Raw genomic sequence first — 22,636 nt, forward strand, 5'->3', positions numbered from 1 at the left:
GCTCTGTGGTAGCCATAATAGATTGTAAAATGGAGCAGGGCATTGGAAGTGTAGAGAAAATCAATCAATGTCCAAACCCGATACAAACAATATATTGCAATAAAAGAAGCAAAATGGGTCTCACCAGTATCCTCATTGAGTTCTCAGTTTTCTGCAAGGGCGAGCCAGATGCCCCCGTCGGCTAGCTACATAACCTAACAAAACCTTCTGTTATTGTCCCACGCATTTTATGTACCCTGCTTGCAAATTAAGAAAGGCTCTATTAACATCACCCTGATGCACCGAATAGTTTTTTGGAGGCAGTGCTACATGTCCGTAAAGGTAGCACGGTGTTTGTGCGACGAACTGCGCAAGGCGTTAGAGTTGACACTGTGGAGCTTATGGACGGCCATGACTGTGGAGCAACAAGTGAAGCACATACTGCCACGGGGAGGGCTTCTCTGGTGGCGAGGGCGTCAGTCGAGGTGAGGACGACGAGGGGTTCGCTGTCGCCGGTGGCGTCTTTGGTGTGCGGGACTGCCACCGGGGCGAGGACGATGAGGGGCTCCCTGTCGCCGACGGTGTCCCTGATGGGCGGGACCTCCGTTGTGGCGACGGACTCCTTGACGCTGGTGATGTCCCTTGTGGGCGCGACTGCCACCGTGGCTTGCGTGGGGCTCCGGGGAGGCACGGCTGTGGCGGGTTCAGAACTGGGCAACAAGGCGCTGCCTCAGAGCCCTCCCCCTGTCCGAGAGGCTGACCCGAGGGTGGGCAGGAGCCAGCCTCTCGTCATCCGCCACTGACCCCTCCGAGCTCGACTCAGAACTGTCCGAGCTCGGCCCAGACTCCAGCCCTGGTTCGTCAGGGTCGGAGTTTGGCTCCGGTTCTGGCTCCCTCGATGAAAGGGAGATATTGTGGAGCACTGCACACGCCGATATATTGACGGTGGCTGTTGTTGGATGATAATACAAAGTCCGGTCCCTTTGCAGACACCGGAATCTGCTTTTCAACAGCCCAATGCAGCACTCCAGAACGGACCTTATAGAAGAATGTGCCTTATTAAACCGGCCGCAAGCGGTGGAGGTCACGTGGAATCCAGCGACAGGGGTGATGAGCCAAGGCTCTAAAGCATATAGCAGCTGTCACCTGCAGAGTCAGAGAAGGAAATTTATAATATTAATGCTATTTGTTCTCTTTAAAAGAATACTTCAACGACAGTTGAAATATACCCGTCGTGTTTAGAAATAGACTGAATATGATCCACAATACCCGTAAATGACAATTGCACATTTGTATTTGAGCCTGACGGCTGTATTTTTCGTGATAAACAGCCCACACTGGCAAGCGCTCGGAGAGCAGCAACCTGAGAGCACGTCACATCCGGTGCAATTGTTGTGTAGTCAGGATGCCCTAGCCGGTTCCAGCAACCAAAGCGGTCGAAGCACGTTAGCGATCGGGACACTGCAACTAACCCCAAAGCTACTTTTGTAGAATTTTGAGTGACGGGTTAATCTTCTATAATCTTGGGACACAAAAAGAGAGTCCCGTTGAGTGTGGAGTTCCTCCCTACCCTTTTCTCTTCTGCTGGCCGTAGAGCTGTCGGGATGACGTCAGGTTCAAAGCATGTATAGTTCTAGGTAAGACAGTTGTCACCACTACCTGTCAAGGTTCCTAGACGGGCATTACAAACGTCTTTAGCGACAACTAGAAACTGCTCTTTGCTAATCGCCAATTTTTTTTTAAATGCCTTTTTGTGTCTATTTTAGCAAGACATTGATGTGTTCGATGTGATACTGCTCTTTTTAACACGTATAGACCAAAAATAAGCACCGAAATTTTGTTGTAGTATCATCTTAAAAGTGTTGACAACTAAACAAGTAAAACTGCTGTTTGCGACCTTTCCCCCTTGTAGTTGACAGCTGCGTCGGAGTGTTTCCAAGGAGACGTGTCACAGGTATGGCCAGAGCGCATGTCAGTTATCCATGTTTGGAAGAGTATGTGTGATATTGTAGCCTATAAGTGGTGCAGAGCCACCATGTACAAAACCAGCATATGGTGTACGCTTACCGAGCAGGAACCTGCCGTCTCCTATCACCCGGCCTTGCTCGAAGTTGCTCCGAAGCTACGAGTAGCGCTACGCGAAAGAGTCGTGCACCGACCCATGATACCGTGGGTCGATGCTCAAAACCCGGAAGTCGGCGTCGCACACCTGCAGTAGTGAGAAATATATCGACATAAATTCAACTGAATCCACAAATAATTGATTGCACTCATTGTCATGGGGCCCTGTCACACACTATTTACATGCTGACCAACACACCACTATAAATTATGTGGCTTACAAACCTAAAATATTAAAAGAGTGCAAAAAATGAAAGCCGTTTACAACTCGCTGTAACACCAAATTGGAGCGCAGCTCTTGAGGAGGAGGATGGAAGGGTACTGAGGGTCACCTGTTCTCGGGGCGGGGGTGGGGGGGGTGTCGCGTGACCTCGAGGGGGGGGGGGGGGGGGGGGGAGTCATGTGACCTTGGGGGGTCACGTGACCCCCCGGAAAAAGTTTTACCGCTAGATTTAGCGGGGAAATTTTCCGCTAAATCTAGCGGGGAAATTTTTTCGCTAGATTTAGCGGGGACATTTTTCCGCTAGATTTAGCGGGGACATTTTTCCGCTAGATTTAGCGGGGAAATTTTTCCGCTAGATTTAGCGGGGAAAATTTTCCGCTAGATTTAGCGGGGAATTTTTCCGCTAGATTTAGCGGGGAAATTTTTCCGCTAGATTTAGCGGGGACATTTTTTCGCTAAATCTAGGGGGGAAAATGTTTCCGGTAGATTTAGCGGGGCATTTTTTCCGCTAAATTTAGCGGGAAAAGTTTTGCTCTACATGTAGCGGCGAAATTTTTGCGCTAGATTAAGCGGGGAATTTTTTCCGCTCGATTTAGCGGGAAAATTTTTCCGCTAGATTTAGCGGGGAATTTTTTCCGCTACATCTAGCGGGGAAAATTTTCCGCTAGATTTAGCGTGGAGAACTTTCCGCTAGATTTAGCGGGGAATTTTTACGCTTAATCTAGCGGAGACATTTTTCCGCTAGATTTAGCGGGGAAACTTTTCCGCTAGATTCAGCGGGGAATATTTTTCGCTAGATTTATCGGGGAAGTTTTTCCGCTACAATTAGCGGAGAAATTTTTCCGCTAGATCTAGCGGGGAAATTTACCCATAATGCACAGCGCGGTTCCACCGACGGCGACGCCGACGCCGACGCCGCTCAAGCCGGAAACGGGCCCCTAAGAGCTGCGCTCTAAAAACGACAGATTGGATGAAGGAGGACACAGACAGAGCGCTGTCTGTGTTACAAGGATTAAAACTATATGATAAACAGCCACCAACTTTGATCCACGTAATATTTAGGCAAATTTATTTTTTTCTTCAAAGGAGACTTTACACTTTATCATGCGGGAAAGGGACTAATGCTTAAAAGCTTAACACGACATGAAAACAAACAGAGATCGAAAGCTCTTCACCTAACAAACCCTCCATTCCTTCGTCGAACAAACGAGTACTAACAACCATAACTCTTATTTATAAAATGGCTTATCCACACCGTATTAGCGTTACGCTTTTTTTCAAACCCATTCAGAACGGGCATTGAAGCGCGAGCTAGCTGGTTTGGATAAAGCCCAGGCGGCTGCACGAGCGCTCATGCAGCGAGTGCTCCAGTCAAGACGTTCGCGCTTGCACACTCTTTTCAGTTAGTTCATGCTAAGGTGAGACGTAATATATATGTGATTGTACATACCACCATCACGTTCAGAGCGTAGTATTGCTTGCGGCACCAACACGCCGCCTTCGTGACGGTGGGGTCGTTCTGTGACGGGCCGACGATGGCGATCATCGTCCCGTCGACGCAACCGATGACACCGGGTGTCTTGCCGAGCCGTTAGAAGCCCCTCTCGACGTCGTCGCTTTCGCCGGTTGCCTGGGGAAAGTCGATCCAGCCGCGCCGGATCCCCAGACACTGCAGAATAGCGAGGGACACAGCCCGCACAACGATGCTGACTGTAGCCTGATCCCTCGCTAAGTGCACTTCGCTCACCACCATGCCCTGAACGCTCCCCGTCGCGTAAAAGCGAAGTGCGCACAACATTTGCTGGTCCACAGACATCACAGTCCACCAACCTCGCAGCCTCCTCAACTCTGGCTCCTCGCGCAGTTGGTCACACAACCAACGGACCACATTCTTGGTGAGACGGTACTGCCTCCGAAAGGTCTCCTCCGGTAGTTCAAAGGCATCGTGGTGCTGCCGGTAGAGCCTTTCCTGAGAAAAAAAAAAGTTCAACAATAGGAAAACTGTCGCTCTGCCTCCAAGACGCCGTGTTTCCCATTTCGCTACCTCGAAGAGACCATCGACAGACTCGTTCCTTTTTCAGACGAAACACCGAGGAAAAAATACGTCAAAGTGTTGTCACTTCCGGTGGGGGCGGTTCGCCGTCTCCTCACACATTTTCATATGGAACTTTCGTCATTCGAGCCTCAACCAATCAGACGCGATGTCGTCACTTCCGTTTCTTTTCGGAGAAACGAAACAGTTGTCCAACATAGGTCCCCTCGTTATTCTAACATTGGGTTTTAAGATTTCCTGACCTTTTTAATATTAGCGGCCCACTGCATAGAAATGCTCTGGGCGCAAATGAAAAAATCCTTCTTTGCTTTGTACATGCACTATTTTATCTGGAGTGCAAATGACCAATTCAAGATCAAATAATACTCTATTCGGAACTTTTATTGAAAGGGAGGCTCCGCGAAGAACCTATGCCTGGTCCTGAAGCGAATCCTGGACCTGGGAACCAATGGGGCTTCCAAACGCCTTTTTCTGCCGCGTCCCCTGTCGCAAAACCCTGGCAGCCATTTTACTACCATTTTTTTTAGCTGCCGACTCTTCAATCTTTAGCTGCGCACTGATGGCATCTACAAAAATATCCTAAGGTCGAAGATCAACGCTTTCAAACCAACATTGGTGTTAGTAAAGCACATCCCCCAGCAGCGCGTGGTGAATGGGCCAGGGCTTTACATAGGTTCACTCGTTTCTGTAGCACTGCGATGTTCTGAAACGTTTGGCTCACAATGAACCAGAAGTTCTTCCGCTACCTCACCCAAGTTGTGGTGAAGTCAAGGATGACTGGCCACCATTGGCTTTTCCTGAACTATGCGACTGAATATATCACGCACAAGGAAATTAACAAACGCCATCAAGCCACGAAAGGCAGAGCTGGCTCACTTGCTCTAGCAAAAGCATAGCTGCGCCATTCCATCCGCGAATGCTTGTTGAAATGAATCGCTCTCGAGCTAGCATATGGCACCTATGCGATTTATTCGATAACCCTGAATGGGCATCGCCTGGAAAGTTAGGTATCTCAAAGTTATTTAAGGCGTCCCGAACTGAATTAACCCATTCAAAACATGAAGGAAACCCGAAAAGAAAATGAACTTGCACAGGAGTCTGTAAACAGGCAGCAAAATAGATACATTTTTTTTTTCCTATCTGCTAAGCGTTTATTACACACAGCATGACCCGTAGACAAATACACGCGTGAACGCGGCCTGGGAGATCGAAAGAGGTACTGCTAAGCTTTTATACAGCTCAGAAGATTGCAAAGCAAACAGAAACCGGGGTACTTGTAGGATACATTGTCTGTTCTCCCGACAGCTGAAAAATATTTTTCCCGAATTCGCCCGGCAGACGCCTCTCATTGACGGTGGCAATTAGTTCATCGAACGATGTTTCATTAACAGATTGTATTATTGGCACGCTGTTTCATTGGCAGGATGTTTTACAGACAGTTATGAATAGCTTTCTTTCTTTTTTTTTTTTGGCAACAAGTAATTTTAGATTGTTGCCGCAAATGGCATCTAGAGTGGAACACGTGGGCTAACTTTCTTGTAATGAGCCGTCGCAGAATGTCGCCGCGAAGCTGCGTGGACGTGTCTGCCGGCCAGTGACACACCCGCGAAAATATTTCCCTGCAGCGTGCGATTCGAGTAACGAGTGTCGGGAATATGTGAGTGTCAACAAAAAGTGTCCTTGAAACGTGTATCCACAAAAAGTTGTCTATAAAACGTGTTTCCACTAACAGTTTTCTACCGGCAGTGTACTCATAATTTCAGACAGCTAATGGGAGGCGACTGCCGGTAGATTTTCGGGGAAATTATTGTCCCGGCTTCCGGGAGAATAGACACTGCCTAATTCTATAGATAATTTGGAAGAGTACTCGTAGAACAGCGGTCGCTCGTTGCAAAAAAAAGCAGGTTGGAGCGCACTTACCATAAATGTGCACACTTGAAAGGTATATTCCGAAATATATGTCGATACTTACACTGCGGAACAACCACACAAACAAAAAACGAGATGGAAGGGCTCCGTGAAGATCCAACACGATGCGGTACAAGCCGCCATTTGCCGAACCAAACAACACCGCAAGAATTTCCGTGACTTTTTTGAAGAAATCGCTGGTTGCCCATATACCCGTAGGACTTTTCAAACACAGAGCGACGCAGGTCGCAGCTTAGAGTTCAGGTACAGGGAAAGGAATGCTGGGGGGGAGGAAGCATATGGGTTGCTGGAGAGGTGAGGAGGAAAAAGCCTCCTCGTTCCAGCATTTTGCCTGCATCCTGCATCTTCAAGATCTGTAGGCGGGTGCGCCCATTGGAGTCTTATCCAGTCTTATCTTCGAGGGGTGTCTGAACAATGAACACAGCGAGAGGATTTGTCGGTGGATAATTTTGTGAGTTCGTCCCAAAATTAATAGTGCAGTGGATGCTATGTGAGTTGTCTACCAAGCACTGCCCTTCAGGCAGGTGCCGTGCTCTGCCTCATCACCCGCTTGGAGGCTATAGTCACATGACCGTAACCGGAGACACGATTTGCTTAAAATACGCATAGCGTCTACTCTTCTGTCAATACCGACTTAAAGGAAAGCAGCACGAAGGCTAGTGTTTGGAGTCGCAAGGGAACTGCCCTTTGCAAATGCTAACCGAAACTTGAGGTATAAGGATCCTATGTTTTACGCCGCATAACCATACCTCGGCAAACCTTACTCATGAAGGCCCTCACTCACCCTCACTCACCCTCATCTTCACAGGTGAGGTGAGGGTCAGTTAGTTTCTGAAACTGGAAAATTCATGAATATGTGGGTGAGTGAGGGCTGTGAGGACCGTGAGTCCGTGAGGGCAGTGAGGGCAGTGAGTGGGTGAGGGGCGAGAGGGATTTGAGGGCCGTTAGTGCGTGAGGGGCGTGAGGGCGGTGATTGGCGTGAGGGTGGCGAGTGGCGTGAGGGCCATGAGTGCGTGAGGGGTATGAGGGCCGTGAGGGCGGTGAGTGCGTGAGGGGTGTGAGGGTCATGAGTGCGTGAGGGACGTGGGGGCCGTGAGGGCAGTGAGTGGGTGAGTGGCGTGAGGGCCATGAGTGCGTGAGGGGCATGAGGGCGGTGAGTGCGTGGGCCCCCTTTATACGGAGCAACTTTCTCACCAATTTTGGTGTTGCTGGTTAGTTGCTCCCTAGCTTTCCCTAGATCACTGTGCCCTAGATCGACACGAATTGCTGAGATTGGGTCCGGCTCGAAACAAGCGAGCAACTCGGAGCAATTCGAAGACGTTTGAGCGGCTGCATTCAATCAGGGACACGATATTTTCACGTGATACCTCGTGCCGGTGATGATGACAACAAAGGACTTGGTTCTGGTTTGAAATTTATATTTTTTTTTGGAAATAAACGGTTGCAGAAAGATGCATTAGTATTCTCAACGAGATTTAAATGCATGAAAACACGTCTATAGCGCCTAATTGTGTGTCTAAATAGTGCAAGAAAAATAAAATTTCTTGAAGATGACGGCAAATTGCAACAATTGGTTGCTGCGTGTGAATGCGGGAGGCCCGTGTTGCTGGTGTTGTGACATCACGTTTCTGGGTGAAATTGCCCTATCTGAAGCGGGCCTGATCGAGTGGCGTGAGGGCCATGAGTGCGTGAGGGGCGTGAGGGGTATGAGTGCGTGAGGGGTGTGAGGGGTATGAATGCGTGAGGGCCGTGAGGGCGGTGAGGGGCGTGAGGGGTATGAGCGCGTGAGGGCCGTGAGGGCGGTGAGTCCGTAAGGGGCGTGAGGGCCATGAGTGAGTGAGGGGCGTGAGGGCGTGAGGTTCAGTGAGGGTGAGTGAAGGGCTGAAGGTGAGTGGTGACTGTGAGGATGCGGGTCAGTGAGGGGCTGAAGGTGAATGTAGCTGTGAGGGTGAGTGTGAGTGTGGCTGTGAGTGTGAGGGTGAGTGAGGGTGACCTAAAATGCCAACCTCTGCGTATAACTTACACTCGAAATTGAAAGGTAATAATAACCGCGTATTTCTCCTTACGATCTCTACAAACAAACTGAAATTAAATATATATATATATATATATATACATTACTGAAAAATAAGCTGTGCCGTAAATTTCGCAGCACGCTAATAACAGATGTTTTGTTTTTCGCGAGGGTTGTGCACTTGTAACAAAAACTGTACTATTTCTTTAACCATGTAATTGTAAATGCAACAAAGATGCAGCGAGTCCCAAAACTGAAAATAAAAAAGAAACTCGAATCTAACAAAATGATGACAACACATGGAGGGGTTCTGGGCTCGAAGGACCTAACAACTTTATTATCAGAGGATAAAAAAAATAAAGCAATACCATCAACAGCGCTCTTTGCAAATTGTACAAAAAAAAAATGCACCATCTGTGGGCAACGCTGCACAAAGTCCTAGCGCGATAGGCCTGGCGTCTCCTTGTTTCACACTGTATATTTCGTCGTTCTCGACGTGGGCGTCGACGGATATAACGCCGCTGTTTACGTCCCTGTCAAGGTGTGTACTGGTGTTGACACGTTGTCACGGCATTAATCGCGTTATCGACTTGTCTATTTGGCCCGCATGCAGCCTCAAGAGAGCTGTCTCGAATGTCGGTGCAAGACGTAGCAATCGCGACACCAGAGTCAACTGCGCCTCGATCTGGCCGACCGCGCTCACTCTGTTGAAATGTGAGCGTGGGAATTTCGAGCACCGTTAGCTTGCTGCTTTTGCAAGAGGCTGCTTTGTCGTTGAGAAAACTTTGCCTTACAAACGCCTGCGGAGCCTTTCTTGTGCTCAGCGCACCTCTCGCAAAGCATCTGAACGTTTCTGGTGCCTGATAGGCCAAGAGAGCCCGTAGCATCTGGTGGGATTCATTGTAAATTGAAGCAGAGTAGCCGCGAAGTAGGTGAACCGGTGCGGCGATGCGTGTTGTTGAAAAATAAACAAATACAAACTATCTCACAAGTTCTTTCAGTTTCAGATGTGGCGATTTGAGACATATAAATGCTGTAAATGTCATGGACGGATCCATATGTTTTCATTATTATTGCATTCATTGCGCTCGCTCTCTACTCTAACGAACTGTCTCAGTACCTTTTAATCTTCAAGGCGCGTATTTTTCTAAAGAGTACGTGACAACGCCAGTCGTTACCTGGCGCACTGAATCTTGTAAAGCCAATAGACTACACCCAAAACCACTCCGTGGCAGTTCTGTAGAATCCTGGGGCCAGTGAATACAGTGGAGCTCCACAAAATCCTTAAATGTTCGTGGTCGCACCTGGCTACTTTTGTTGGCATGGACCAATAAAACACAATGAACGCCAGGGAATTCAGTTCCATGGCAGTTCTGTAGACTCCTGGTGCCAATGAACACACTGAAGCGTCACTAGGACTTCATTGTTGGAGGCCACTGTCTACGCTGGTCGGCTCAGACCAAGCAGAGACAAGGAACGCCAAGGAAATCTCTTTCCTGGCAGTTCCGTTCGATTCTGGTGCCCAGGAAATCCAGTCAGACGCCAGGCTGGCAGTTCACCGAATTCCATGGGCAGTCCCAGTCCAGTCTACTAAGGCCAAGGCCCAATCCGTGCCCCAGCTAGCCCAAGCAAGTGTGCTGCCCGGGTGTACATTGTTGTAAACACCTCCACCCAAAGTTTATTCAAACTACAACTTTCCAATTGACGCCTTTGCCCTCAAATAAGTATTTTGTAAAGTTCGCCAATTCGTTTTAATTCATGAATAACCTGATTGATTACAGCGTCTTTCTAGCAGCCTTTTTATTAAGGCGGCTTCTAACAACAGTCATTTTCATTGCCTGGCGTACTTCATTCGTTCTTAAAACTCGGTTCAAGAAAACAAGGCAGCCTGATACCTTGTGCCAACACAATTTCAGCGTTGGTAACCCATGGGCTAAGAGAGGCCAACATTGGCCATCTTAAGCCAATCGATTACCAATGATGCTAAGCCATTGGCTAAGACAGGCAAATGGTGGCCAGCCTAAACCAATCGATTGCCAACGTTGGTAACCCATTGGCTCTATTCCAGTTTATATTTTTGTGGCCGATGTCACTACTGCGGTCATTACTGCAGTTATCGTATTCTGTACGCACTTTGAAGTTATTTTTTTGGGCAAGCGGATATAATGCCCCAGTTTCTTCTTCTGTTATATGTTGCGTGATAACCTTTGTTTTCTGATTAAAATGTGCATCAACTAACGTTACCTTCGGCCTCACACATAGAGTGTTCGGCATCCTAATTCAACGCAATTTTCTATTTGTGAAGAGATGTAATTGCTTAATCAATCGCTGGATATCTGTTTTAAGTTTTTTTTTCTAAAAAGATTAGAAAATATTAGTGTTTTTATGTTTTGTTTTAATTTTGCCCAGTTCAATTTCAATTACAGTCCGTGTTTTGCGGCTTAGCAAAGCGGGTTCTTTTGAGATTTTCAAGATCACGTACAGATGACAATACACCAAAGTCGTAGGTACTAGGGAGGTGGGTGTAGCTTTCAGGGTTGAACACTGCCCCCCCCCCCCCCCCCCCTTCCTGGAAAATGCTCCTGGCTGCGTCGCTGAATTGGCATAAGACAAAAGGCGCTAGGCTTTTGCCCTATAAACATGCACACAAATCGAAGGAAGCGTGCATTTTGTGTTTGACGTGGGATTTTCTGAGCTTGAATATCAATTTTAGGATGATTTGCGTTAGTTATAGTCGGTGACAGATAGTAAAAGCTCCTCCCATCTCTTTCCACTTTTGCAGAGCGAAGGATCGGGAGGAGGCGACCTTCACGCCTCTCGCTTCATCGGAGCACCAGCTTCAACAGCGCATGCTAGTCGCCGCCCACAAGACCATAAAAGTCAGCTTCAGCGCCGTCGTCAACGCAGTCAGTGGCGAAGCGCTGTGAATCAATCTTACCCACTGGATTTCTTCACCAGTTTTCTACGCGGGACGCTGCGGTTTTCCCATATGGAACATGCTGACATCATGACGAGGCTGAGCAGCGTCAGCAAACAGACTTCGCATGGCCCCTCACGCCCCTCTCTTCATCGCAGAAACAGCTTCAACAGCGCATGCTCGTCGCCGCCCACAAGACCATAAAAGTCAGCTTCAGCGCAGTCATCAACGCAGTCGGTGGCGAAGCGCTGTTAATCAATCTTACCCACTCGATTGTATTTTCTTCACCAGGTGAAAGTGCCTTCAAAGAATTTCTTCGAAAATTCGCCTTCCTCTCTACCACCGACTGAAGTGTTTTGCCTTTCTTTCTGCCGCCGACTGAAGTGTTTTACCTGCAACTATTGTGCACCATGAATAGTGAGAAAGAGTGCTTGGCTTGTCTTAAAGAGATCGTTAATCAGATAAAGGTATTGTTGTGTTCAGGGTACAAAAATGGGTACCAGCTGGGCCAGTTGTGCACCGGAGTTAATGAAGCGTCCTATGCAAGTATGGGGTCAGCAAAACGCGACAAGTGGCGTTGTAAAACCTGCCGCATGCAGGAGAGCAGAAGTGGGCACCAGCGCGGAGCGTGTTCTTCGCAGAACGGGACGGACGATAGTCAATCAGCAGTCGCAGACCAGTTGCAGTTCTTTGGACTGGAGTTAAATCCCTTGCTAGCAATGAAGTCAAGTGTTGACACTCTACTGTCACTACCTCCTGAGGTGTACGAGTTGCTGACTCTAAAGCCTACGGTCGAGTGGCTTGAAGCCCGCATACAGGAGTTGGACAGCAAGGTAGACGGACAATCGGCCAACTACAACTCTGTGCTAGAAAGCACAACAGAGAACGTAAACGAGATTTGTGCGCTGGAAAGACAACACGCAGAGCTGCAAAAAACTGTTAGTGGCCAAGCGAAGACGATCCAGCCCTTGCGTGAAGAAATTAACAACGGAGAGCAGTATAGTCGTCGTGCAAACCTGGAGATTTACGGGCTATCACCAGCAAGCGACAAAGAACTCAGAAAAGCCTTGAGCGGCCTCGCAGTAAAGCTTGGGATATCCGACTTTGCAACTCCAGATATCTTAGCAGTACATCGTCTCCCTGCTAAGCCTGTCTTCACCCCAATAGTGCTGATTAAATTGAAGTCAACAGAAACGAAAGATCGGTGGCTCGGCGCGCGTGGCAAGCTGCATACTCTTGTTGAGGCTGCTGTTGTGCCACAGCTGTGCATCAACGAGAACCTTACGAAGCTAAACCGACAGCTGTTCTGGTTGACAAAAAAAAATATGCAAAAGAAAATCAATATAAATTTTCGTGGGGGAAACGGGGAAAGGTTTTTGTGAAGAAAGACGAGAGTTCGTCACTGTTGCGCGTTGATCGTGTTGCTCACTTGGACAAAATTGTATAGTTCCTGCCATGGAATGTTTTGAGTTCTCAAACTTTTCGTTAATGAATAATAAATTTAAAGGAGCATCGGAACTTTCCTTTAGTCTGTTTTATGTTAACATAAGTAGTATTAGGAAGTACTGGGATCAGTTCATGATTACTGTCCGAGATTTGGGCGCGATCGTATATCTTTTATTTTGACAGAAGTTAACATTACTAACGATATGCTCGCTCCGTTTTCTATTCCTCGATACGAACAATTTGCCTTCGGAATAGCGTCTGGTAAGGAAAAAAGGAATATGTGTTTTCCTCAAAACATTTGGAGCGCAGGCACAACCCAGACTTCAATAACGATGACTTATACTGAATGCATAGTCCTACAGATTACCGGCCAGCATTTCTGTGTCAGCCTGATAGCTATCTACCACCCCCCTTCAAGCGACACTAACCTGTTCCTTGATGAACTGGATAAAGTATTATCGCAATTCAGTTCCACAAGTCAGCTGTGTTTAGTGGGCGATTTCAATATAAACACATTAGATTCCTCACGACATGTTGTAGGCGATTACCTCAGCTTAATGTCGACTTACGGCATCGAAAGTGCGGTACATCTACCGACTCAGGAATAATTTTTAGGCGACAAATTTGTGTCCTCGTGCATTGATCACATTAATTTACGCATGTTCCAGTGTTCGGTCTAGGCGGCAGTGATAACTGAAAAACTGTCTGATCACTATAATATACCGTGTAATCATGTAAAGGAAATAACGATAACAGATAAAGCGCGGTTCGATAGCAAAATAAACAAATTTGATAGGAATGGCCTATTGGCATCAGTCGACACAGTTGTTGATTTATTTTCAAATTTTTCATCTATGTCAAAAAGGAAGTAATGATTAGTCAACTTAAAGCGCACTTTAAATGGCTTACGCAGGACATTTTGGCAGCTATAAATAAAATTACTTTCTCTGGAAGCGCTGCAAACGTTGTCCAGGTGAACTAGCACTCATGGCCGAATACAAGATAGCCAGAAATAAAGCATACGCCTTGGTTCGTTCCTCAAAACGCAGGTTTTTTAGGGGAGAATTTGAAAAGAGCCACTTTGACGCAGCAAAAGCTTGGGAGTTAGCTAATCAGATTCGGGGTGGAACAAAAAACAACGCTCATTTGATGACGTGATAGATAAGTCCTTTGCGCCAGTTACACAAAATCTATTGAGGACTTTAAAGCCTCTCTTTCCGGTACTTCAAGTACAGTTCAAGACAGTGATGATGCACTAACTATTACGCTGCACGACTAACATCTAGCTTCTGCGTAGCTTCCTTCGATAACAAAAAACGAACTGCAAGAGTATTTCGCTTCTTCCAAAGAAAGAAATTAGTCTTCTGGCATTGACGAAATTCATATACGGGATCTGCGTAGAAATTTTAGAAAACTTAAAAGTTTACTTCTCCTTTTGCTGAACGATATAATTGCAACCGCAAAATGGCCAACGGGAATAAAAACTGCTATTGTCTAACCGCTCTACAAAGGAGGGGCGACGATCGCATTTAAAAACCATCGTCCCATTTCAATCTTATCGTGCATTTCGCAGGTGCTGGAAAAGCACGTTTTAAGGGCAATGACTAGTTTCTCTCTAAGGTTCGACTTAATTTCCGACCGTTAGTATGAGTTTGTTGCAAGGAGATTTCGGAGATTCCCTCAATACTGGCTTTGACAACAGTGGCTTTACGTGTGCAGTGTTCTTGGATGTCTCGAAAGCATTCAACAGCATAAGTCATGAAGTCCACTGTTGTAAACTGTACAGACTGGGCTTCAGAGGTCCATTTTTGTCACTCCTAAAAGGTTATTTTCAGGTCGATCCCAAGAGGTGGTTTCTAAAAATCGGAAGAACAGTAAGGCCTTTTTAACTGCTGGAGTCCCGCAAGGCTCAGTTTTATCGCCATTACTATATAATTTATACGTAAACAATCTTCCCACTGTTATTTCTAAATGTAAAAGTTTTGAATACGCCGATGACACGCTTTTAGTCTCGGATTATCCGGATTATCATGTTGCCATTCAAAACCTTTAAAATTATATCTCTAGAACGGACTGGTTTCGTGCAAATTTAATTCAAGTGAATGTGTCGAAAACCTAACTGACCTGTTTTATGCCCCCGCAAAAGCATGTCGAACTCTGCATCCCGTTAGCGCTGCACACTCCCAACGGCACATCGTGCGATTGCGAAACTATTCCGTATGCGAAAGCAGTTAAATACCTATGAATATATTTCGACATTGATTTGTCCTGGTGCACACATATTTATGTAAAAAATAAAGAAGCGTCGCATGTTGTCTGTATAATATTAAATGTTTCTGCCTTCTTTGTGCGAAAAATGGTAGCACATGCTTTAGCTTACACCTATTTACAATACGGTGTTACCATTTTTAGAGGGTGCTCCCTCTTATGGCGTGCAAGAATTGACTCCCAGCTAAGAGGTATTTTGAAAAGTGTTTCGTTTGACAGGCCAGATTTCTCAAGCGCGTGTATATTTCAAGAGTCTCCTATCTTCAGGGAAACTGCTGTGCTTCGCCATTTCTGCAATTCTAGTTTATTTACGGCCTACTCTGCGCAGCGACCTATGAGGCCATCGCTTCGGTTAGAAATGCCGCGGATCAGAACAAAGTGTGGTGAGCGCACGAGATTGTAATACGTTCCAGTTACAGAAATATTTAGCAGCCTACCGGAATCCTTTCAGTCCATAACTTCGAGGCAAAAGCTCAGGAAAGCATTACAGAATTTGGAGTTGTGAGGTGAAACTTTTTTTACATGTGTACCAAGGATTTTTTTTCTAGCCCTACAAATAGATTTTGTGATTCCCAAAACGTGTAAATTTTAAAAGTCAAATAACTCTCTCCAACTTTCTGGAACGTACCTTACTACTATGTGTTCTTCCTTTGTATCGCCAACTGCCGAGCCAGGTCCAAAAGCCATTAGGCTTTCACCGGATCGCTATTTTACATTCAGAAATGTGCTTTCTTCAAATAAAGCTATGTTCTGTTCTGTTCTTTTCTGTTCCACCCCAGCGTTTACTTTTAATCTGTCACCAACTGCGGCGTTTTTCTTCATTCACCTTCGAAGTTGCTACAGCTCGCAATGCATACAGCGTTCTAATTTAGTTGCTAACTTGCTGTGCGGGTGGAAACAAAGTAAGCGTTCCCCTCTGGAGTCATAGCTACAGACTGTTTTCAGCGTGCATGATCAGCACATTAAGAAAGCTAAGCAAATCAATTACTACGTTGGTAAGCCATTGGCTAGGACAGGCCTCTGTTGTCCAGCCTAAGCCAATCATTAACGAACGTTGGTCGGCCACAAGGCTAAAAGAGGCCAATGGTGGCCAGCCTAAGCCAATCGATTACCAATGTTGGTAAGCCATTGCTTAAATGTTAGTGCCAGCGTAAAGTGTCACGGAGGCACTCCTTTTTTCCGTATTCCTTAGCATGGTGGCAAATAAACGCTTTCTGAACTGAACTGAACGTCACGCGAGCACTCGCTGCAGGAGCACTTGTACAGCCGCCGAGGCTTCACTCAGAACAAATACCTCGCTCTTATGGAATGTGCGGCTAACAATAGTCCAAGGTGAGGCGAAATATTGGACAGGTGATCAAACTATAGGGGGCGCTTTATCGTGCGTGTTGGTAACGCTAAAGCAGGGCAGAGGGGCTATAGTTAAGGCGATACTGTACCAAAGAATTCAGTGTCCATAATAAGTGGCGCACATTCTTTTCACGAGCCAGAAAGCGCCAGTGTGTGTGAGCACACGCAACCAAATTGACGTTATAGTCCCCCATTCGTGCAAGAGAAAGCTACGCGCTTGTTAGACCAACTGATCGCTTACCTTTTCCACCAGACCCCACTTTGGAGATAAAAAGCTCGTCATCATTCTCCTTTTACATTGAGTCCACACATTTCAGTGTCAACTTAAGCGTAAATGGAGGCGTCTGACTTCAATTTCGTAGCGTGTTCTTGCGCACACCGGCTGCTTCTGGCTCCTGCGAAGATCGTGGGCCACTTATTAGTAGCGGTGAGATGTTTTGGTGGGGCCCTCCAATGGTTTCCTCTCGTGACGTCATAACCTTACCAACAACAAGTTCGACGATGTTTATAATTAGCATGGTGTAAACTTCAGATCAGTGCGCTCTGCCAGCAGTGCCAGCACCATTAAAATTGAAGGTCTTACATTACTCTTATTTCTGTCGATGGGGAAAACTTTGCTGACGTGCTAGTCACCATTCGGCCAATCGTGGGAGGCCGACCACAGTGACGCTTTTGATCGCGCACGTCGCCAATAGACACTGAAATGTTCAGTTCAGCATCCCTTTAAAGCCCCTTAATCTTGAGAAAAGTGGCGCTATTCATTGTTGCGGAAATGCTCGAGACACGTGCCGCGCGCCACTTCTGGGAAGAACGTGGCGTCAGAAACCTAGCTCAAAGCATGCGCTGTGCTGCCATGATCTTCCCGACGGCTGCACGTTGCACGTGCATCGTGCATCGGCGCACCTTGCGTTATTTCGAAATCATGAAGGGGCTTTTCTTGTTGTCCCCACAGCCCGGTGTTTACTAACACAGCATGACAAAGAAATTGAACCTCGCCTAGCACGCTCTGGGCACGAGTGCTTCGCTCTAACCTTTAGTTGCACGAGGAACGGCCGTCGAAAGTAACAGCACGAGTGCTTCGCTCTGACGCTGTAGTCGCACGAGGAACGGCCTTCGAATCGTCAGATTTAGTTTCTCGGACCAAAAACAATGAATAAAATACGACTGTTTGTCGGCAGAGCTGAAGCGTACTGCTACAGGAGTGGCTGTTCGATCTCCTCCGCAATAGCAGGCGGTGTCAGACACCACATTAGACGCACCGGACGTCGCTAAAGGGAGACGACAGCTTGTTAGCGTGTTCGGTTGAGCAGCCAAGTCACTCCAGGGTATTTCCACGTCAGTTCGTGCGATGATGGTCCGGGTCGTATTTTTGATATTTTCCTTAAAAATATATACGAAAGCCATGTTCTTGGGAGGAACATTCAGCTATATATGAACGGCGTAACATATGCTTTCGCTGAGATATAAATTAGAGAACCTCGAGGCGTTGAAATTGAGAAGTTTTCACGATGCTAATTTGCACAGTCTTCATTTTCTCATCGAAGCTTTTACGTCGCCATAATTTTTTAATACATTTTACAGAAGATATGCAACAGATAAACAAAAACTAGAAATATGAATAAAATATTTTTATGCAAACAAAATTATCAAACATGGCATAAGAACGCGTTTTAGAGACATACTCAAGATTGTTTTGCTAATAAATCGTATTTTATAATACTTTACACAACATATCAAAATGCAGGTCTTCAAATATTCTTTACGAATATATAAAGATAATATGTCCACCCTTAATTGTCTTCATTTTATTAACGCGTAAATGCAGCTGATTTCTCAAAATGTGGCGCGATAGGGCGTCAATATTTAAAAAAAATCCATCTCTTATTTTTTTTTTACTTTCCTTTCACTTTGCAGTGACTTGAACAAACTTGTGATGACAAAATATTGAGTGCCATATGACCTCCAAACGGGGAAGCTATGACAAACCTTCACTCGGAGTGAGTCGACGTCTTCGTCATAGCGGCTATGCCGCACAGCACAAAACATTTTGAGCGTTAGTTATGGCATGTATTTTATATTTTTTAAATTATTTTTTTTCACAAAAGGGGTGCGTATAACTGACGCGAAAGCGGGATTTTGAGCTGGAATACCATTAATTAGCTTACGATTCACAAAAACAAAACGGCCCCACTCTGCAAATTCGCTAACTATGCGTACACAAGCTTAAAACTCTCAGTTGCGCCAAGTGGCCATGTATACATCCGACCTCTCGGCACATGATGACTTCCATGGATGAGATGCCTGGATTCCTCTCACAGGTTTTACGGTGGTTTACTCTGCTTGCATCACGACATGAAACTCTCCAACCCGTTCCGCAGACAGGTGGAACATGCAGACATTTGTTACTTTTGCACGTGGTACTTCCACAAAGTATTTAGCGGTGGCAATTGTTGAGCTGAGCGAAGATATCAAGTCGGTAAGCGTTGCGTGGTGTTTACGAACACCATATATATTCCATCACACGCACTTTTTCCGCGTCCAGTGACTGAAAAGATCCATCTTGCCGAAGAGTGCGGCTTCCGAGACAGCTCGTGCAATTGGAAACGATTCATGAAATGCGCCGCCGCTCCGTCTGATACAAGAATTATTCCAAAAAAGACTGGGTAATCTTCATCAACATACTCTTCTATGGCCTCTGTGGCTAAAAGAGCATGAGCTGTGTCATGTGTAGTGTCATCGCTGACAACGGCAATGCTTTACGTGTTTTGCGTGGACGTAACCACACACGTGAAAAGAGAAACGAGTTTTTTTTTTTTTTCAATGAAAACTTTGCACTTTGTTTGAGAAGATCACTGCCCAATTTTCCGCGAAATCGAAGTGGAACATCCCTGCCTTGGTTGGTAAGGCGTTTCTTGTGTCATGTATCAGGCTTTGTTGAAGGTCACGGATGTAAGAATGCCTCATATACTTTTCGCTCCATGACTCCTATTCTCACTCCAAGGCGGACGTCCCCGTGACGTTTTTGGCGACTTCGCCGGCGTCTCATAAAGTGAAACAGATATCTCCGTCTTCGTCGAGATGGAGCGACTGCAGCGAGACGCTCTACATTTTCGGGCACTTTTCGCAACGGCGCAGGAAGCAATCGTTTTGTGGAGCGCTGCAGAGTTAGATGCGCTTGAGGTCGTCTTCAGTAAATGCCTTCTTTGAGGCATTTGTTATTCCCTTTAAAATCAATTGAAAATTGACGCAATATATGCATGCGTCACCTCGTGCTCGGGTCTCTTTGTGACCCATTTGGGTCGTAAGGAAAAAAATTTGGAGATGCCTAGTTCTCAATGTTGCTGCTCCTTCCTAAACAGCTGGTACACTTGCTTAATCGAGCGGGTCATAAACCTTTTTTACGGCTTTGGTCTTGTCTTTGATCATGGCTTTCAGGCTTTGACTACGTCATTTTTGTTGGGGCTTCGAACAGAGCTTGCGAGGTCGTCGCGTGTGTAGTACTCGAGTGGCAACCCTCACATCTTCGGCATTCGCCTTTTTCCCTATCTAGGGATCAGGGGTTACCCATATACCACCTTTAGGCTTGTTTACTTGTTTGATTAATCATGTTGGCAGTCGTTTCCGGCACCAGACGCAACATTTTTTTTCTTCGGGATGCTTGGTGGCTAAAGCGTTTACATCGCTTGCGTTCCTGGTGGAAACTGGATGCCTTCAGTGCTTCGCTGAACTCGTCAAACCACGCCGTGCATTGCTCACAACTGTCTTCGCCGGTTTTCACGTCATGAACGCTTGACAGCTTTCTTCTAATCGAAAAACTCATTTTAGCAAGTTTTTCCTTCAAATAAGTTTCGCGCCTTTTTTTAATGGTTTCACTGGGTTTCAATTGGGTCGCCGACGGACTAGGATAACAGAAATCCTGACTCACGTCAGCCATATATTCACCAGAGTCCCGGAAAGAAGAGTTTGATGTACTCACGTTGTGAAAAGATGCAATTGCATTCTTGAGGTATTTGTAGCAATGCTGGCATAAAAGGTCCGATTCATTCACTTTTTGTGAAGCCAGTAGCTGTTCCAATCGCACTTTGTTGAGTGCGGTTAGAAAAGCCGGATGTATACAAGGCCACTTGCGCAACTGTGCGTTTTCAGCTTATGTATGCATAGTTAGTGAATTTGCTGAGTGGAGCCGTTTTGTTTTTTGTGAATTGTAAGTTAATTAATGGTATTCCAGCTCAAGTCCCTTTTCGCATCAGTTATACTCACCCCTTCTGAAAAAAAGATTGAAAATATAAAATACATGCCATAACTAACGCTCAAAATGTTTGGTGCTGGGCGGCAAAGCCGCTATGAGGAAGACGTTGGCTCGCTCCGAGTAAAGGTTTTTCGTAGCTTTCCTCCTTTTGGAGGTCATATGTTACTCAATGTTTTGCCATCACAAGTTAATTCAAGTAACTGCAAAGTGCTGAGGGGAGTTTATTAAACATAAAAGATGGAGCTTTTTTTTAAATATCGACGCCCAGTCTTGCGACATTTCGAGAAATCAGCTGCTTTTCCGTGTTAATAACACGAAGACAGTTAAGGGTGGGCAGATTATCTTTATATAGTCTAAAGACGGACATTTTGATATGTTTTGTGAAGTATATTAAAATATTGTTTATTAAAAAAAAATTGCGAATATCTGTCTAAAACGCGTTTCTATGCCAAGTTTGATTTGTTTTTTGCATAAAATATTTTGCTGATATTTTTAATTGTGTGTGTATGTGTTGTATATCTTTTTTTTAAATGTATTAAACAGTTGTAGTGACGTAAAAGCTTCGATGAGAAAATGATGACTGTGCAAATTAGCTTCGTAAAATCTTCTCAATTTCCACGCCTCGAGCTTCTCTGTTTTATATATCAGCGAGACAAATGTTACGGCGTTCATATATAGCTCAATATTCCTCCCAGAACATGGCTTTCATACATATTTTTATCAAAAGATTCAAATTACGACCCGGACCATCGTTGGATGAACTGATGTGTAATCAACTCTTGTATTAAGGGTGGGGCCACTGATTTGTGGGCGGGGCTTAGGGCAGGCCATGACCTCCACCTAAATTCCGTCTAACGGCGTAAATAATGCGCGAGAAAAACTTGTTTTTCCTTGAGGAAAAATTAAGCAAAAATACACATATCCCAAATACGTTTTAAAAATGTTTTTGTTTTCATTGTAGTCTTTTCTTAATGACTATATCTAAACAGTTTCATTACCTTTTCTTACAAACATTATGGCCACGTCTTGACTTGTAACCAGGGTCAAAAATATAATATAAGAACCGTCTCGCGATTCGTGATGGCTGTAAATATATTAAAATTTATATAGGTTAATCTTATTCTAGGTTCTAAGGTTTTACTCTAAAAAACAGTGGGACTAAAGGTGAGAGGCAACACATGACGCGGCGTCTGGTCCTCTGGTATCATTCACTTTATGTTCGTCTGTTTTTCAGGTCAAATACCGGTATGAATCAGAATAAACTTGCCCAACTTGCAGACTTCATTTTTACTCTAGGTCTGATCAGATGCAGTGCCACGTCTACTGAATCTCCATTCCAAGTGCATCGGTCACCGTCTGCAACGACAAGGCGTTGCAAGCTCTCCAGGGCAGAAAGCGCTTTTATCGCTTTGCCGGAGACACACAAAGAAGTGCATCAGTTTCAGGACCTTTTTGAACTTGAAAGGGCGTTCAGCGTGACGATCGACGTTTTGACGAAGTAACCAGGCAGCATGTTCATGAGACTTCGGAAACTAATTTGTTGCTCAAGGACATAGAGGGGGTGACTGGACTAGATAATAAACTATAGTACAACCATCTTTTTTTATTTTACCCTAGGAAAGCCAGTTAAAACTAATGCCGCGAAATTAGCAGATATTTTAAAGGCACATTACTTTCAAGGAAAGATAATTTTAAATGTAATTAATACGAACTTAGTCTCCAGTAATTTAAGGAGTTATAACTTTTTTGTATTTGTAAGGTCTACAAATATGGGTATTCTAGCTTTCTTCAAATGGCCATTGTACTGCAGCAATTAACAATATGCGGAGAGCAAGTCGTCCGCTACTTCCGGAGGAGTTGTGATGACGTCAGAACGACGCCGAGCTCTGATTGGCTTTGATCAAAAGGATAGTGTGTAGACCTCATTGCTTTATGTCTTGAGGTCTACGTGCTTTTCTTTTTTTCAATCAACCAATAAGGGTTCGGCGTTCTGACGTCCTTGCAACCCCTGTGCAAGAAGCAGACCAACTTTCGTTTGCATAGCTATACTTTTTTTGTTATATGAACTTAAAGGGCTGTACATCTCA

The 22,636-nt window shown here is 45.5% G+C and overlaps 1 pseudogene; it reads right to left on the reverse strand.

The window, feature by feature from the left end:
- Positions 1 to 455: 455 nt before the first annotated feature.
- The window catches only part of LOC115328462, a 51,690-nt pseudogene continuing 29,509 nt past the window's right edge, over positions 456 to 22,636 (reverse strand).

The sequence above is a fragment of the Ixodes scapularis genome, unplaced genomic scaffold, assembly GCF_016920785.2.
Source record: "Ixodes scapularis isolate PalLabHiFi unplaced genomic scaffold, ASM1692078v2 PGA_scaffold2__306_contigs__length_199485367, whole genome shotgun sequence".
NCBI classification, from domain to species: domain Eukaryota; kingdom Metazoa; phylum Arthropoda; class Arachnida; order Ixodida; family Ixodidae; genus Ixodes; species Ixodes scapularis.